Source organism: Cetorhinus maximus, chromosome 2, assembly GCF_964194155.1.
Source record: "Cetorhinus maximus chromosome 2, sCetMax3.hap1.1, whole genome shotgun sequence".
NCBI classification, from domain to species: domain Eukaryota; kingdom Metazoa; phylum Chordata; class Chondrichthyes; order Lamniformes; family Cetorhinidae; genus Cetorhinus; species Cetorhinus maximus.
The window spans coordinates 173,504,159-173,520,270 of record NC_135880.1 but is presented as its reverse complement, the minus strand read 5'-3'; positions in this window follow the sequence as shown (position 1 = coordinate 173,520,270).

Sequence of the window (16,112 nt, the reverse complement as noted above, 5' to 3'; positions counted from 1 at the left end):
TTCTACCACCTTTTCAGGAAGAGAGTTCCAAAAACTCACAATGCCCTGAGACAAAAATTTCTCCTCATCTTTGTCCAGTTGAAGACATCTTGGTTGAATGGGATGGTACAAACTGCTTCTACAGTGTGCTGGTGATGTAGGGAGTGAATTTTTAAGATGGTGGATTGGTATCAATCAAGTATCCTTTGTCCTGGATGGTGTCAAACTTCTTGAGCGTTTTTGGAGTGGCACTCATCCAGGCAAGTGAAGAGTATTCGATCACACTCTACTTGTGCCTTGTAGGTGGTGAAAAGGCTTTAGGGGAGCAAGAGATGAGTCACTCATCTCAGATTTTCCAACCGCTGACTTGATCTTATAGCCACAGTTTATATGTTGCTGTTGCAGTTTAAGTTCCTGGTCAGATGTGTTTCCAGGAATATCATAGGGAGGTGATTTGAATCCTTCTTGTTGGGCATTGCCTGGCAATTATGTGGCATAAGTATTATTTTGCCCCTTAACAACCTGAGCCTGAATTTTGTCAAGGTGCTGCTGCATGTGTACACAGGCTGCTTCACCATCTGAGGAGTTTTGAATGGAATTGTACACGATGTAATTATCAGCGAACATCGCCGCCTTATGATGGAGCGAAAGTCATTGAAGAAGAAGCTGAAGGTGTTTGGACTTAAGACGCTACCCTGTGGAACTCCTGAAGAAATGTCCTGCAGCTGAGGTGACAGGCCTCCAAAAACCACAGCCATCTTCCTTTGTGCTAGGCTCGATCCCAGTACAGAGTTTTTCCCCTGGTTTCCATTGATTTCAGTATTACCAGGGCTCCGTAATGCCACGATAACATAAAAGCAAAATACTGCGGATGCCGGAAGTCTGAAACAAAAACAGAAAATGCTGGAAAAACTCAGCAGGTCCAACAGCATCTGTGGAGAGAGAAAACAGAGTTAACGTTTTGAGTCCATATGACTCTTCTTCAGAGCTCTCAAAACGTTAACTCCATTTTTCTCTCCACAGATGCTGTAGGACTTGTTGAGTTTTTCCAGCATTTTCTGTTTTTGCTCCCTGATGCCACATTCAGTCAAATGCTGCCTTGACGGAAAGGGCAGTCACTCTCACCTCACCTCTGGAATTCAGCTCTTTTGTCCATTTTTGGACTTAGGCTGGAATGAGGTCAGGAGCTGAGTGGCCCTGAAGCTGAGCTTCAGTGAGCATGTTATTGGTGAGTTAGTGCCACTTAAAAGAACTGTTGGCCACACCATCCATCCTTTGGCTGATGATTGACTAGGCTGATGGGGTGGCAATTGGCCATATTGGATTTGTCCTATTATTTTTGAGTGCTTAGCTGGGCAATTTTCCATGTTATCGGTTAGAAGCCAGTGATGCAGCTGTATTGGAACAGCTTGGCAGAGGCATCGCTAGTTCTGGAGCATAGGTCTTCAGCACAACAGCTGGGATGTCGAATATCTAAAGTTTACTTATATAACTTTCTTCTGAGATCGAATGAGCATGAATAAATGCACACAGCTAAAGATATAACTGGTAGGAACAAATGAGTTGTCGCAAATTTGTTTGGCTGAAAGTTTAGTTAGATTACAAAATCACAGAAGCTTCATGTAAAATAGCAGAATGAGGAAAGGGTTAACCCTAATGTTGAAAACTTCAGTCGTGTGTATCTCTGTACGCACACAATCGATTGACCTAGCAGAAAAACTATTAGAGTTATTCCATTATTAACTGCTCCGGGAGGTTTATTATGTGGAGTTTCTAGGCCACATTCAACTGAATTACTGTGCAGAGAGTGAAAGCGTACTTAGCACACTCTTTCAGAAGCAGCATTGACCGATGGTGTTTTTCCACTCTATGATCCAGACCGATTTCCAAGAGTGTGCGTGTATGCTTTTAAAAAAAACTTTTTGTTATATATTGCTTTACTACTGTAAATCACAACTGTTTAAAAAAGGAATGGGATATTTGTTTTCCTGGAGTTAATAATCTCCAGTTGACATGAGTTGCAATTTACAGTGAGGTCTATGTGGCACGCTTGAATGTGTTAATGTCCTGTCGATAGCTGTGTTTTCCAAATGGTGACACACATGTACGTTGATAACTTAGAATAACCCAGGTATGATCACACAACACAATATAAAACCAGTGAGTTTGTATAATTTGCAATAACTTTAAAAGTCAATTCTGCATTCCCACTATCCAATACACACAGTTAATATTCCTTTTGTCTTTAGATTACTGGAATGTGAGTGCCCTTGGCAAGGTCAGCATTTGTTGCTCATCCCCAGTAAAGCTTGAGAAGGTGATAGAGAGCCACCTTCTTGAATCTGTCCACCTGGTGTAGCTACATCCACAGTACTTATAGGAAGGGCGTTCCAGGATTTTGACCAAACGACAGCGAAGGAACGGCAAGATAGGCACAATTTAATGCTCGGAGCGGTAGGCCTATCCATCGGCCGGAGAGCTGGTAGCAACTGGACAGAGGCATTCTCCATCCCCTGACCTGATTTAGTGCCAATCAGGCACTTACCTGGTTGGTGTCAAGGTCCTCTTCATGTTCGGGGCATATGTCCTGCCTCCAAGATATGCCGATCAATTAGAGGCTGGCAGGTCTCCAGTGCCCGCATATCCATTGGGACCAGTGGCCACTGCCAGTACTGGAGGAGTCCAGGGCGCAGTATTGTCACTGAAGTGAAGGTAGGTAAGGTGGGCTCACCTGGGCTGCTCAGAAATCCCCGGCAAAGTCGGGGAGGGGTGTTCACTTAAAGGCAGGCGGGGGTCTTCACCTGTGGGTGGTGCTTGCCTGGTGCTTGCCTCTGGAAAATCTCTCCATTGGACATGGGTTGCCCAAGCAGTAGGAAGGCTCACCCCAAACTCTCCAAAGCAGGCCACAGGCATACTCACCCCATATAGCATGGTGCACGCATGTCAATATTTGAATGGATAAGTCCTTTAAGTAGCCCGTAAATGGCCGCTTAAGGACCTCAATTAACTTCTGGTGAGAAAGTCCTCGAGCCTTCCTGCCCTAGCCTTAATCGGAGGGAGTCGGGAAGGCAAAGGGTCTCCACCCCACACCCTCCTGCTTAATTATAAGGACCCACCGCCTCCCAGCCTGCCTCTGGCGGGGAGAATTAAATTCTGCCCATAGTTTCAAGTAAGGATGACGTGTGGCTTGGAGGGAAACTTGCAGGTGGTGGTGTTCCCATTCATCTGCTGCCCTTGACCTTCTTAGTGTTAGAGGCTGCAGTTCTTGAAGGTATTGTCAAAGAAGCTTTGGCGAGTTGCTACAGTGCTTCTTGTATTGTACACACTCCTGCCACTGTGCTTTGGTGGTGGAGGGAGTAAATGTTAAAGATGGTAGATAGGGTGCCAATCAAGCGGGCTGCTTTGTCCTGGGCAGGTATCAAGAGTGTTGTTGGAGCCACACTCATCCAGGCAAGAGGAGTGTTCTATCACACTCCTGACTTGTGCCTTGTAGATGGTGGACAGGCTATGGGGAGTCAGGAGGTGAGTTACTCTCCTCAGAGTTCCCAGCCTCTGACCTGGTCTTATGTAGCCACTGTATTTATGTGACTGGTCCAGTTAACTTTCTGGCCAATGGTAACCCCAAGGGTGTTGATGATGGGGGTTTCAATGATGGAAATGTCACTGAATGTCAAGGAGAGAGGGTTCGATTCCCTTTTGTTGGAGGTGGTCATTGCCTGGCACTTGTGTGTGGAGTTATCCCTGGTGTTCAGGCCAATATTTATCCCTCAATCAACAGCACTTAAAATATTATCTGGACATTATCACATTGCTGTTTGTGGGAGCTTGCTGTGCTTAAATTAGCCACTGTATTTCCTACATTACTACAGTGTGTGCACTTCAAAAGTACTTCATTGAGTGTACAGTGCTTTGGTATGGTCGACGGTCATGCAAGGTGCTACATAAATGCAGGCCTTGCTTTCTTTGTAATGATGTGCTTATCAGCAGAAGTTGACCTTTCTACTTAACGTTGAATTACTCTGATATGATAAAGCTTCAGATGAGATAATGTTAACCTGTAACTGAGCTTTGCTTATCTGGGGGTTGAGACCCAAAAATGTGGAGGTGGAGCAGATCAGGATAATTATCACTATACAGTTAGCAGTACTGTTGTGGAACAGGATGGTTATCACTTAATCAGAACCAATATCAGAGATATCTATGCTGATATGTATGGAATATTGTAACATCGATATACTGTATGCTACGATTTCTTATATACTAACATATGAATTAGGAGCAGGAGTAGGCCATTCAGCCCCTTGAGCCTGCTCTGCCATTCAGTAAGAATGGCTGTTCTAATTGTAGTCTCAACTCCATATTCCGCCTAACCCCGATAACCTTTGACCCCCCTTGTTAGTTCAAGAATCTACCTACCTCTCCCTTAAACATATTCAATGACTTTGCCTCCACTGCCCTCTGGAGAAGAGAATCCCAAAGGTTCACAACCCTCTTAGAGAAAAATTTCCTTCCAAGGAGGAAAGTAGTTTAGCATATGGCAGATAGCCTAGTCCATCAGTGGTTTTTTCTCAATAGGGATGAGCTTCAGATAAATTGAAATATTCCATACAAATTCAGAGGTTCCAAAATTTCCATACTTCGAATCCAAACTTTATAAGATCAGTTAATGAGCAGCGATAATGATATCTTAAGCTCCAGCCTTTAGGAAATTACCTTCCAAGGTCGTGCTGCTTGCTGTATCTGAATTGGTCTGGTGTCCTTGAAATACATTAAAGTTAAACCATTGCAAAATAATGAGATTGGTATGTATGAGCATACTCACTGCTCGTTAAATGTAGGTGAAGGAGCACAACCCATGGGACAAGATGCCAGTGAGGTTAAAGCAATGGGTGCAAAGGCATGATCAATCAGTAGGTCATGTCTTTGTGATTTCAAGATTGCTATTTGAAACCTACAAGCTGTAAGGAGGTGGTGATGAATAACAGGGGAAAGGAACTCCAAAATTTTGAGATCTTTAAGAAGTTGTGGCAAACGTTCTCTTGATGAATTTCTGATTTACTCTGCAAAGGGCTTCCTTTTGCTTTAAGCACATCAGGTCATGTATTAACTGAGTGTTTATCTTACCTCCTCCTCTTTTAAGAACATGAAAACATAAGAAATAGAAACAGGAGTAGACCATTTGGCCCCTCAAGCCTGCTCCGCCATTCAATAAGATCATGGCTGATCCTACTGTGTTTCGATTTCCACATTCCCATCTAACCCCGATAACCTTTGATCCCCTTGCCTGACAAGAATCTATCTACCTCTGCCTTAAAAATATTCAATGACCCCGCCTCCACCGCCGTCTGAGGCAGGGAATCCAAAATCGCACAACCCGCCTGAGAGAAAAAATTTCTCCTCAGCTCTGTCCTAAAAGGGCGACCCCTAATTTTAAAACAGTGCCTCCTAGTTCTGGACTCACCAACAAGAGGAAATATCCTTTCCATGTCCACCTTGTCAAGGCCATTCAGGACCTTGTATAGTTCAATCAAATCAACCCTCGCTCTTCTAAACTCCAGTGGAAGCAAGCCCAGTCTGTCCAATCTTTCCTCATAAGACAACCCACTCATTCCAGGTATCAATCTAGTAAACCTCCTTTGAATTGCCTTTTTATTTTATTTTATTTTAATTTTAATTTTATTTATTCCATTTTGTTGGCATGATCGCAGAAACTTGTCACTTTATTTTTGCAGCATTCTTGGAGCTAGGATGCATTACTGAACAATCAGTCAGAAACAAATCCAGCATTAATGCTCCTCGCTTCTCACCACCTAATAAGCTGGCATGGACTACAAATAGCACTGAGCATAGCATTCCATCTGGGAAGTGCATAAACAGAAGCAAGTGACAGAGTATAAAAAAGAAGCAGAAAGTCACCCTTTACTGGGAAGATGCTCCTGAAAATTCCTTTATGGAGAATCCAGCAAGTGTGGGAGGCAGTCATCCAAGAGTCAACATGGACCTCCACAGCTCGCTGCACTTGGAGATGTGCGCAAGCTATCTGATTGGAAGAAAGTTGCCATGAGGATCACTAGTTATTCTGCCACACTGTCACATATGCGTGTGACTAACAATTAGTTGAAGCTTCCATGTATTGTTATGAGTATAGCAATTATCACTTTGGAAGAAATGTGCAACCAAGAAGGTTGCAAGTGTCAGCCATGTTTATCTGAATAGAGGAAGAAGAGTATAGTTAACCTGGATTTAACTAGTACCAGGAGATTTAAGAAGATTTAGGGATCCATGTACACAGATCATTAAACAATACTATGAAAACAGAAAATGCTGGAAAAGCTCAGCAGGCCTGGCAGCATCTGTGGAGAGAGAAACAGGGTTAATGTTTCAAGTCCAATGTGACTCTTCTTCAGAGCTAAAGAGAAGTAGTCATTTATTTCAGATTTCCAGCATCCGCACTATTTTGCTTTTATATTAAAATGTAGTAGTTAGGCACAAAAAAGACAAAATGCTAATGGAATATTTACCTTTAGAACTAAAGGACGAGAATATAAAGGGAGGTTTTATTACAGCTTTACAAATCCTTGTTTAGATCACCTCAGGAGTCCTCTGTACAGTTCTGTTCACCATACATTGGATACATTGGATACATTGGGCCTGGGAGGAATGCAGAACACATTCACCAGAATGTTAGCAGGCCTCCGAGGGTTAGATTATGAAGGGAGATTGCATAAATTAGGTCTTTATTCTACAGGGGATGGAAGGTTAAGAGGTGATTTGACTGATATCTTTAGGGTTTTGAAAGAAATTGATAGGCTAGATAGACAGAAACTTTTTCTGCAGTTGGGAAGCCTAGGACAAGAGGGCATAATATTTTGGTCAGAGCCAGGCCATTCAGGAGAGATATGGGAAATACTTCTTCACACAAAGGATGATAGAAGTGTGGCACTCTCTCCAACAAAAAGCAGTAGATTCTTGTTCAATTAATAATTTGGAATCAGATCAATTGATTCTTTGCTAGCCCTAGGGATATAGGGACAATACAGGTGGATAGAGTTAGGATACAGATCACCATGATCTCACTGAATGGTGGTACAGACTCAAGGAGCTGAATGGCCTCACCTATGTTCTTCTCTATCCTGTTGTAATTGAAGTATCAAAGAAAGGCAATAGAGATATTTTTCTACCATTAAAACTGCCTAGTGAGGACTGAAATGATTACTAGCAACTAAGAAAAATTAACATAGCTATACTAATGCAGAGATAGGACTAACAGCACAAAACCTAGAATTTCCTTTTCCATCTACAGCTAGCAAAGTATTTTAAATTTCATTTAACTAGACCTGGTAATGTGCAAGCTTTTATGTAATCATTGCTTTTCTCTGCAAAATGCAATGTTCAGCAATGCATTCCTATCCTGTTCTTTGATAACATGGGGATGTTTAGCCTGTTTCAGCTAAACAAAATAAGTGACAGCCATTCACTGACTCATTCCTCAGGGCAATGCCTTGACTAATCAGAGTCCACTTGCCAACTAATCAGCACTCTTCTCATGCAGTACAAATTGTTGTTTTCCACTTATATCGGTACTCTTGCAAAGTGTCCTGATGGGTACAAGGTGAAAAACTTCGACATTTTTCTTTTTCAGCAACTCTCTCAAGTTTTGTACTACCAAATGACTATAGTAATGGTTATGGCACCAAAGCGGGTAGATGGAACTGAGGCCCAAATTGGTCACGATCTCATTGAATGGTGGAACAGGCTCAGGTGGTTGAATGGCCTGTTCCTGTACCTATATTCTGCCAACTGCTTCCAGTGTTTAAAGCCCACTTTAAAGAAAAAGAAAAATGGAATGTGATGTAGGTGTGAAGTAAATCTAAAATAAATTTGCACGCTCCAGGTTAGTATTGCTTAATAAATTGAAGTATTGATGCCAAATACCTGCATTAGAAATATTTCCATTCAAGCATGATTTAAAAAAAACACCAATGCGGCATTAATATTGATGTAAACAATTGCTGGTGTATGCACACTTTGCATGTGCACTGCTTCAGAATGTTCCCATCTGGCTATTGTTTTTTGTTTGTATCTGAGTGCTTCTGTGGATCTATCAACCTTTTACATGAAGCACAGATACTGCAGTCTGAGCAGATGTACTACTTCTGAGGTTGCATCAGTAGGGTTTTGTTAACCCAAATGGAAAAATCTTTCTCTTCGGTATATACCTGTTTGGCTGGTTTTCCTAATCATTTGAAGGATGAATCATTCTCTAGAGGATGAACTTCAAAAGCTTTATCCAGGTAAAGCTAAAATTGCAAGTTTAAAAAAAAAATTACAGAGGCACTGTCAGATGGGCCTCATGGAAACATAATTCAAGCACAATGGATGATATGAAACAGAAACCCGTAGTTACTTTTGCTTAAAGTTCAAAATTATCCTCCTCCTTCAGTGCAAAAAGTCACATTGTCTCTGGGCATATGTGTCAGTTTGAGTTTCCAAAAATCATTGAACACAAACTAAAGGTTGCCTTATAAGAATGTTTTCATGTTCTGCCTAGAAAGGTGCTCTTTTTTTTAAAGAAAAATTTTAAGCTGTGAGTCTAGTTGAGAGCGATTGGCAGAATAGAGACAGCCGCAAGCGTACAGTGAGGCACAGATTTTCTCCACAACAGAGAAGCTCTACATCATGGCGAATGTGCCAGAATGGTGGTAAATTCTAAGTCCCACCCCCAAGCATGGCATGTTCCATTTTCTCAGGGATGGGACTGGAGTCGGGCCAGGGCTCAAGCATGCACAGTCTACCGAAGAAGCTGGCCATTTAAGTGACCAGTTTCCTCCACTGAAATGGAACTTTAGAAGACCAGGAGTGTGAAACTTGACTTGTACAGATTAGACCAGGTAAGGGGAGGTTTGAACTTGGTGGATTCATTTGGTTATTCAAGGCACCCCTTTGGAGAGGTAAGGTACCCCTTTGGATACGGTCCTGGGACACATTTGGAAAAGGTAAGGCAACTTTTGGGATGGGCAAGGCACTCTTTGTGATTGTTAAATATAAAGGTGATTATGAACTTTTTATGCACTCATTGGAACTGTCAAAATGTCAAGGAACTGTCAAAGAACTGTCAACGGATACTACATGAGTTGGAATTGAGAGGGTAAGGGCAAAAGGCGGAGGGTGGGGGGTATGGGTTGGCATGAGTTGGCATCGGGGCTATAAAGGGTCGTGGGATGTGTGGGGCATAATGGATATAAGCAGCCATGGGGGGTGGGTAGGGTGTATGAGGTGGCATAGGTTGGCATGGATGGGGCATAGGGAGTGTGTTGGAGGCATGAGAGTGGTGAGGAGTGACTAGGGGTGAGGGCTGGAGGGATGCTTTATCTTTTATTCTTTTTTAAAATTTAATTCAACAAAGTGCTGGAGCACAGAGGCAGAACTTCCACCCGACCCGTCTCCGCACCCGACAGCCTTTGCACTCATTCCGGGGATGGCAAGCCTGACTTTCTATCCAGCCCATCCCCTCCGCGCCCAGAAATGAATATTTTAAAATATTTTTAAAGCCGGTAATTCTCCTGTCTCTGCACACCCGACCCGGGAGTGAAAATCCGGGCCTCAGAACCTGTCTCTCTGCACTTTACATTTATAATGCAAAATTAAATCACACTTCACGTCAGATTGGTTTATGCAGGCGTAGTGATTAAGAGGATATTTTTTATTTCTCATTGGCTATTTGTGGATAGCCACATCTCCCAAAAATGATGAACGTTAGGACTTTATTTGAAGTAAGTGATCTTTAGTGCACAAACTTTAGAATTTTACGATTGATTAGATTTCCCACAAAGGGTGAGATTTCTAACTCACACAAAACCTGTTAAGCAGAGTTAAAATCAGGCCCAAAGTATTTTCTATGGCTCCTCAGTGGAACTAAAAATTGCAAGAGGTGTAAAAAGAAAACTGCTGATTCACTATCATCTGTTTCACGTTATTGTAAATGTCAAAATGACCAGTAACGTGTATGACTTTCGAAGCAGAGTCTTCAGCAGTAATTATGAGGTATTTTCCTAAAAAATTCAAAGCATAAACTTTGGTCCCTTTGGTTAACCAAGGCCCAGTTTGGCCTTTCAGGTGAACACAAAAACCCCATGACACTAATTCAAAGAAGAGCAGGGGATTTTTCCTCGGTGTCTTGACCATTAATCCCCCCCACCACCCCCTTCACCCCACGCCACCAACATTGTTGAAACAGATTGTCTGGTTAATATCATATTCCTGTTTGTGGAGTTTTGCCAAATGAAAATTAGCTACTGCATTTCCTATGTGATAATAGTAAATTCATTTCAAAAGTACTCAATTTGCAATAAAGTGCTTTGGAACACCTTGAGGTTGTGTAAGTGTTTATGAATGGGTGACTTTACAAGATGGTTATGTTTTAAAATGTCTCCTTTAACTTAAGGTGAAACAGAATGTTCTGGATGGGGGTGGGAGGGTTAGTGGTCATGTTAAACCTTTGCCGGGAGACAAGCCCATGCGATCTGGTTGTCACGGGGAAAGAAACCCAAATTGAAACCTATCAAAATCAAATAACAGTTTTAACACTTTGCCACAAGAAAAGGGACATTCCTTTTTTGACAGAGACGGAGGCAGAGTCAGAGACAACAACAGAGACAAAAAGAGTGAGAATGAAGCTGCTGCTGTGAAAAGATATGGAAATGCTTATTTTGTTAACAACCCAACAAAAGGGTTCTCTGTCCAAAATTAAGATGACGGAACAGACAGAACTTTTGGAGATTTAAGAAACACGGAGTCACCAAGGTGGGTCTTGCTGGTGGAAGTCAGTTCTGGAATACTCAGGCTGAGTGAAACAATTTTTGAAGAACACTTGATGATTCAACCTGGCATGGCAGGGAGAAGTAAGCCTTCTGGGAAGCTGGGATTAACTTTGGACTTGTTCTCATGCTGCCTATATATCTGCCAGAAGTCTGGTGCACAGCGAAATGGGTTGTAAGATGTATCTCAATTGTGTTAATTGGTCAATGTGAAAGTGCCTTTTCTTTAGATCAATTTATTACTTGCTGGTTAAGTATTGTTTGATTTATGTTGATTTTGGTTTGTTTGTTACTTTGAAAGTCTGAAAATGTGAAATCTTGTCCTTTAGCTATTTCCATTGGTCATTTGGGAAATTTGCTCTTTTTAAAAGTTATCAGTCTCTGCGGGGATTGTCACAGTCGGGCGCTATATAAATGCAAATCTTTATTTTACTGATGACTTATTTGCAGCATGTTCCCTATATGATGAATGAAATTTTAGAATGCTAAAAATTTCCCAGTGGAATTTTCATTATTTTGCAATTTATTTTAAATAGTGATTTTCTTTTGGGCCGGTGGGGGGGTGGGGGAGGGGGGGTGTGGGGGGGTGCGAGTGGGGGGGCATGGTTTCCAAGGGAAGGGAATTGGGTCTAATTTTTGAGCGGCCAGGAGGACCACTAATGCTCTGGAGTTCTACTGGCATCACTCAATTCGAATGATATAAGAGACTCCCATCCATTTTCGGCGGGAATATAACCACCAATCTGATGGCCCCAATCAAAAGTGGCAACTGGAGTGATGGCAACAATATGGAGGTAAGTTCTGTGGTTTAATTTTAATTTTGAGCATGTTTACTGTTCAATTCTAACTCTGACAGATGTGAACATTGGGACCAATATGTTTAACCTGTGGTACCTCTCTGTTGATAGCAAAAGCATTTCCTGTTAATTCATTCGTTCAAATACCCCGGAGCTCTGCAAAAAAAAAAACAACCTTGTTTCACTGACTGAGGCAGATTTCTTGCAAAGTTCTTTCCAAATACTTTCACTCGTGAGTAGGAATCCCCATCACCTTGCTGCCTTTACACCTCAGCATCCCACTGCAACAGTAAAGATCCTAATCCATCATCTAGGGAGCTAAGGAGCACTGTTTTAAAATTAGGGGTCGCCCTTTTAGCACAGAGATGAGGATAATTTTTTTTCTCTCAGAGGGTTGTGTGACTTTGGAATTCTCTGCCTCAGAAGGTGGTGGAGGTGGGGTCACTGAATATTTTTAAGGCAGAAGTAGATAGATTCTTGTTAGGCAAGGGTATCAAAGGTTATCAGGGTTAGATGAGAATGTGGAAATCGAAACACAAGAAGATCAGCCATGATCTTATTGAATGGCGAAGCAGGCTCGAGGGGCTGAATGGCCTACTCCTGTCCCTATTTCTTATGTTCTTACCTACAATGCCAATTGGAAATCTGCTATTGGCGGCAGAAGTCTTGAGCCCCACATTTTCCCTTCCCTTTAAAAATGTATCTCTTTCCAAACCACACTCATTTGGATTCCTTATTTCAATTCAGCACTCAACTTTGAATTTTAATCAGTAAGTTTTAATGACATGGTTCTTCGAATAACATACATTATTCTTACTGCAGAGTCAAGACAAACTCCTTTTTTAAAAATGAAGCTCTCTTGTTTCATGATGGATTTTTCTGACCCAGGTCAGAAAATTACAAGTTGTAACTCCAAAGTTTAGAAGCAGTTGTTTGTACTGCTTTAGTACAGGAGTACGTGTGCTTGTGCATGAAGGTACAGGTACACTCACAGTTATGCGGTAATAAGCATTTCCTAAACATCGAACTATCCATAGGAGATTAGTTAGAGTTTTAATATTCTAAGTAATATTATAAATGTTAAAACTGTGCGAGTGACAACTAATTAGTGATTTTCTGGATAAATTTTAACCTACCCAAACCACTTTCATTTGGATTCCTTATTTCATTTCAGCATTCAACCTTGAATTTTCGTCAGTAAGTTTTAATGACATGGTTCCTCAAATAACATGCATTATTTATTCTCAAAATATGCTAACCACAGCCTGTAAAATATAAGCCATAACGCTATTATCTTTTCCTATTTACTTTGCATAATGCGGTTTGAAAAAAATGTTTTTTTGGCGCATTGCCAGTTCATTTTCTGTGTGCATTAGGATGGTTGATTAGGCAGAGATGTATCTCAATGTGTTTCATTTATTCTATTGCACTAAAACTAAACTTTGGAAGCATTATCAATCCACTGATCCATGTTTAAAAACATGCTATTGTGATCAGCTGAACGGCTGTATGTTCAAACTCTGTCAATGATCCTCCAGCTTAAGATGCCATAGCATTTTGTGAAGGATTTCAGCTGGTTTCACAATGTTAGCGATAACAACAACAACTTGCATCTACTTAGTGCCTTTGAGGAAAGAAATCTATTGGAATATTCTGAAGAACTTTGATGTTGGTATGATTTTCGACAATTATCATTGACAGAGTTTGAACATACAGCCGTTCAGCTGATTAAAATGGCATGTTTTTAAACATGGATTAATGGGCTGATAATGCTTCCAAAGTTTAGTTTTAGTGCAACAGAATAAATGAAACACATTGAGATACATCTCTGCCTAATCAACCGTCCTAATGCACGCAGAAAATGAAAGGGCAATACTCCAAAAAAACATTTTTTTCTAACCTCAATATACAAATAGTCATTTGGTAGCACAGAACTTGAGTATTGCTGAAAAAAGAGACATGTCTAAGCTTTTCGTCTTGCACTCATCAGGACACTCACAAGAATGCCAATATAAGGTGGAAAAAACAACAATTTATACTGTATGTGAAGAGAGTGGTGATTGGTTGGCAAATGGCATTGACATGGAGAATATATCATTGATGGTGACTGACAGTTAACTGCCAAGCATTGTTTAAAATTTAAACCAGGCAGCTTTACCCTGATTGGTCAAGGCATTGCCCTGAGGAATGAGTCAGCGAATGGTTGCCACTTATTTTCTTTAGCTGAAACAGGCATAACATGTGTACATATTCTTTCTGTCTGCAAAGAACAGGGCCCTGCATATTAATATATGTAGCTTCTGGTACATGCAAATGCGCCACACTGCAAGACTGACTGACAGTCTTAAATTGGTTCTCAGCATAATTCTTAGCACATTGAGGATTATTTAGCAAATGTTGTCCAATCGCAGAATCACAGCTAATGTTGGACACTGTGTTTTGAGTTTTGCACAGGCTGGTTGGGTGTAGCCTGTACCCTGTCCATTGCGAACAGTAGCTGAGACATGCTGTTTAATATGATCCGCCAGTCTTTTGGACGTACGGCCTATGTACCAAGCATCACACTGGCACTGAAATTCATATACCCACATTACTCATTAGTGCGATAGGCAGAACGTCTTTTTGGCTTGACGGCAGCATCCTGTTAGTGACAAATACCACTTGTGTTGTTACTGCATAGTAGCAGCGTGAAACAGCTAGCTTCACCTGATGCTCATATTTTTGATGTACCTTCCCCTTACAGGGTAATCTGAGGTAGACTGGGCACATTTTTAGGCCCTTTCATGAGCTTGTGTGAGATACAGCACGAAATGATCTGATCAGGGTAGCCATTATCCTGCAGGATGCCTTTGATGTGCCCTATTTCAGTATCAAGTTTGCACAGTGAGCAAATGGCTTGGGTTCTATTTACAAGGCTGCCGATAAGACCAATCTTATAGTGTGTGGAGCTGTAAGAATCCTATGTATATTGACCAGTGAAAGTTGGCTTTTGGTAAACTGTGGTAGGGAATCCTCTGGCAGATTTCTCAACTAGTGTGTCAAGGAAGGGGATTTAATTGGACTGCTCCATTTCAAAGGTGAATTTGAGTGCAGGATGGAGCCCATTAAGGCATGTTAGGAAATTGTTACTTGCAGCTACGAACTTAAATATAATAAACATATCATCCATGTATTGGAAATAGCTGAGAGGTAGGAGGTTAGGTGTCATTCCATCGAAGACAGGTTTCTCATGGAACCCAACAAAGACGTTTGCGAGAGCTGGGCCTAGAGGGGATCCCATGGCAACACCATCTATTTGAGCATACATGGGGTCATTGAAACTGAACTCAACTACACGAGCTCAAAAATTCAATGAATACTGATTCATGTAATGGTGGCGGGTCTAGATCGCCATGATATAGTGGTGCAGAGCAAGTATCTATGGCTTCCTTAAGTGGAACATTGGTGAATAGGCTAGCAATGTCAAATGAGCACATGGAAACAGCATTGCTATTGAGATGTAAGTCCTATATGGCCTTCACAAATGTGAAGGACCCCTTTACTGTATGTGGAAAATTTGATCAAAGCTGGTTGTAACAAATTGCAAGACCATTTGGCCAATTCATGTTGTACAGAACTGGTCATAGATAACATAGGGCGTAGAGGGACATCACTTTTGTGGGTCTTGAGCAGTCAATACATACGCGGAAGTAGCGAACCGTGAGGACAAACCTATCATATACATCACACGGTGACTCACTGCTCTTACACAAGTCTAGCAAGCATTTTTTTTTAGCTTACTTTCAAACAAAGCTGACTGGTCATGCTTGGCAGTTAACTGTCATCCACCATCAGTGGTGCATTCTCCATGGCAACGCCACTTGCCAACCAACCAGCACTCTCTTCACATACAGCATAAATTGTTTTTTTCCCCTTATATTGGTATTCTTGTCCTGATGAGTGCAAGATGAAAAGCTTAGTCATGTCTCTTTTTTCAGCAAACCTCATTATGCAAAGTAAGTAGGAAAAGGAACAATATTGTGGCTTATATTTTACATGCTGTGGTTAGCATATTTTGAGAATAAACAATGCATAATATTCAAAGTACCTCTCAGGCCCAGAATGGGTGTATGGGGGTGCAGGGGTTAATATTCCCTCCAATGATTTCCAAAGGTGTACACCATTGAGGTTTTCATTGCTTCATGTGTTAGCTCTCTTGTAGACAGTTTGATAGACCTTGTTTACTGTCATTTTGGACTGTGAGAATTATACTAACAACCAATTTAAGATTGTCAGTCAAGCTCACAGTGTGGCTCACTTACACGTGCTAGAAGTTACATATGTTCACAGATAGGGCCCCACCCTTTGTAAACAGAAAGAACATGTCCATGCATTGTGCCTTTTTCAATTAAACAAAAGCCATTCCCTGGTTCAATTTGCATGGCGATGCCTTGACCAATCAGACTCAGCCTGCCTGAATTGAATTTAAACAAAAGCTTGGCAGTTAACTGTTCTCTAGTATTCTCCATGGCAACACCTC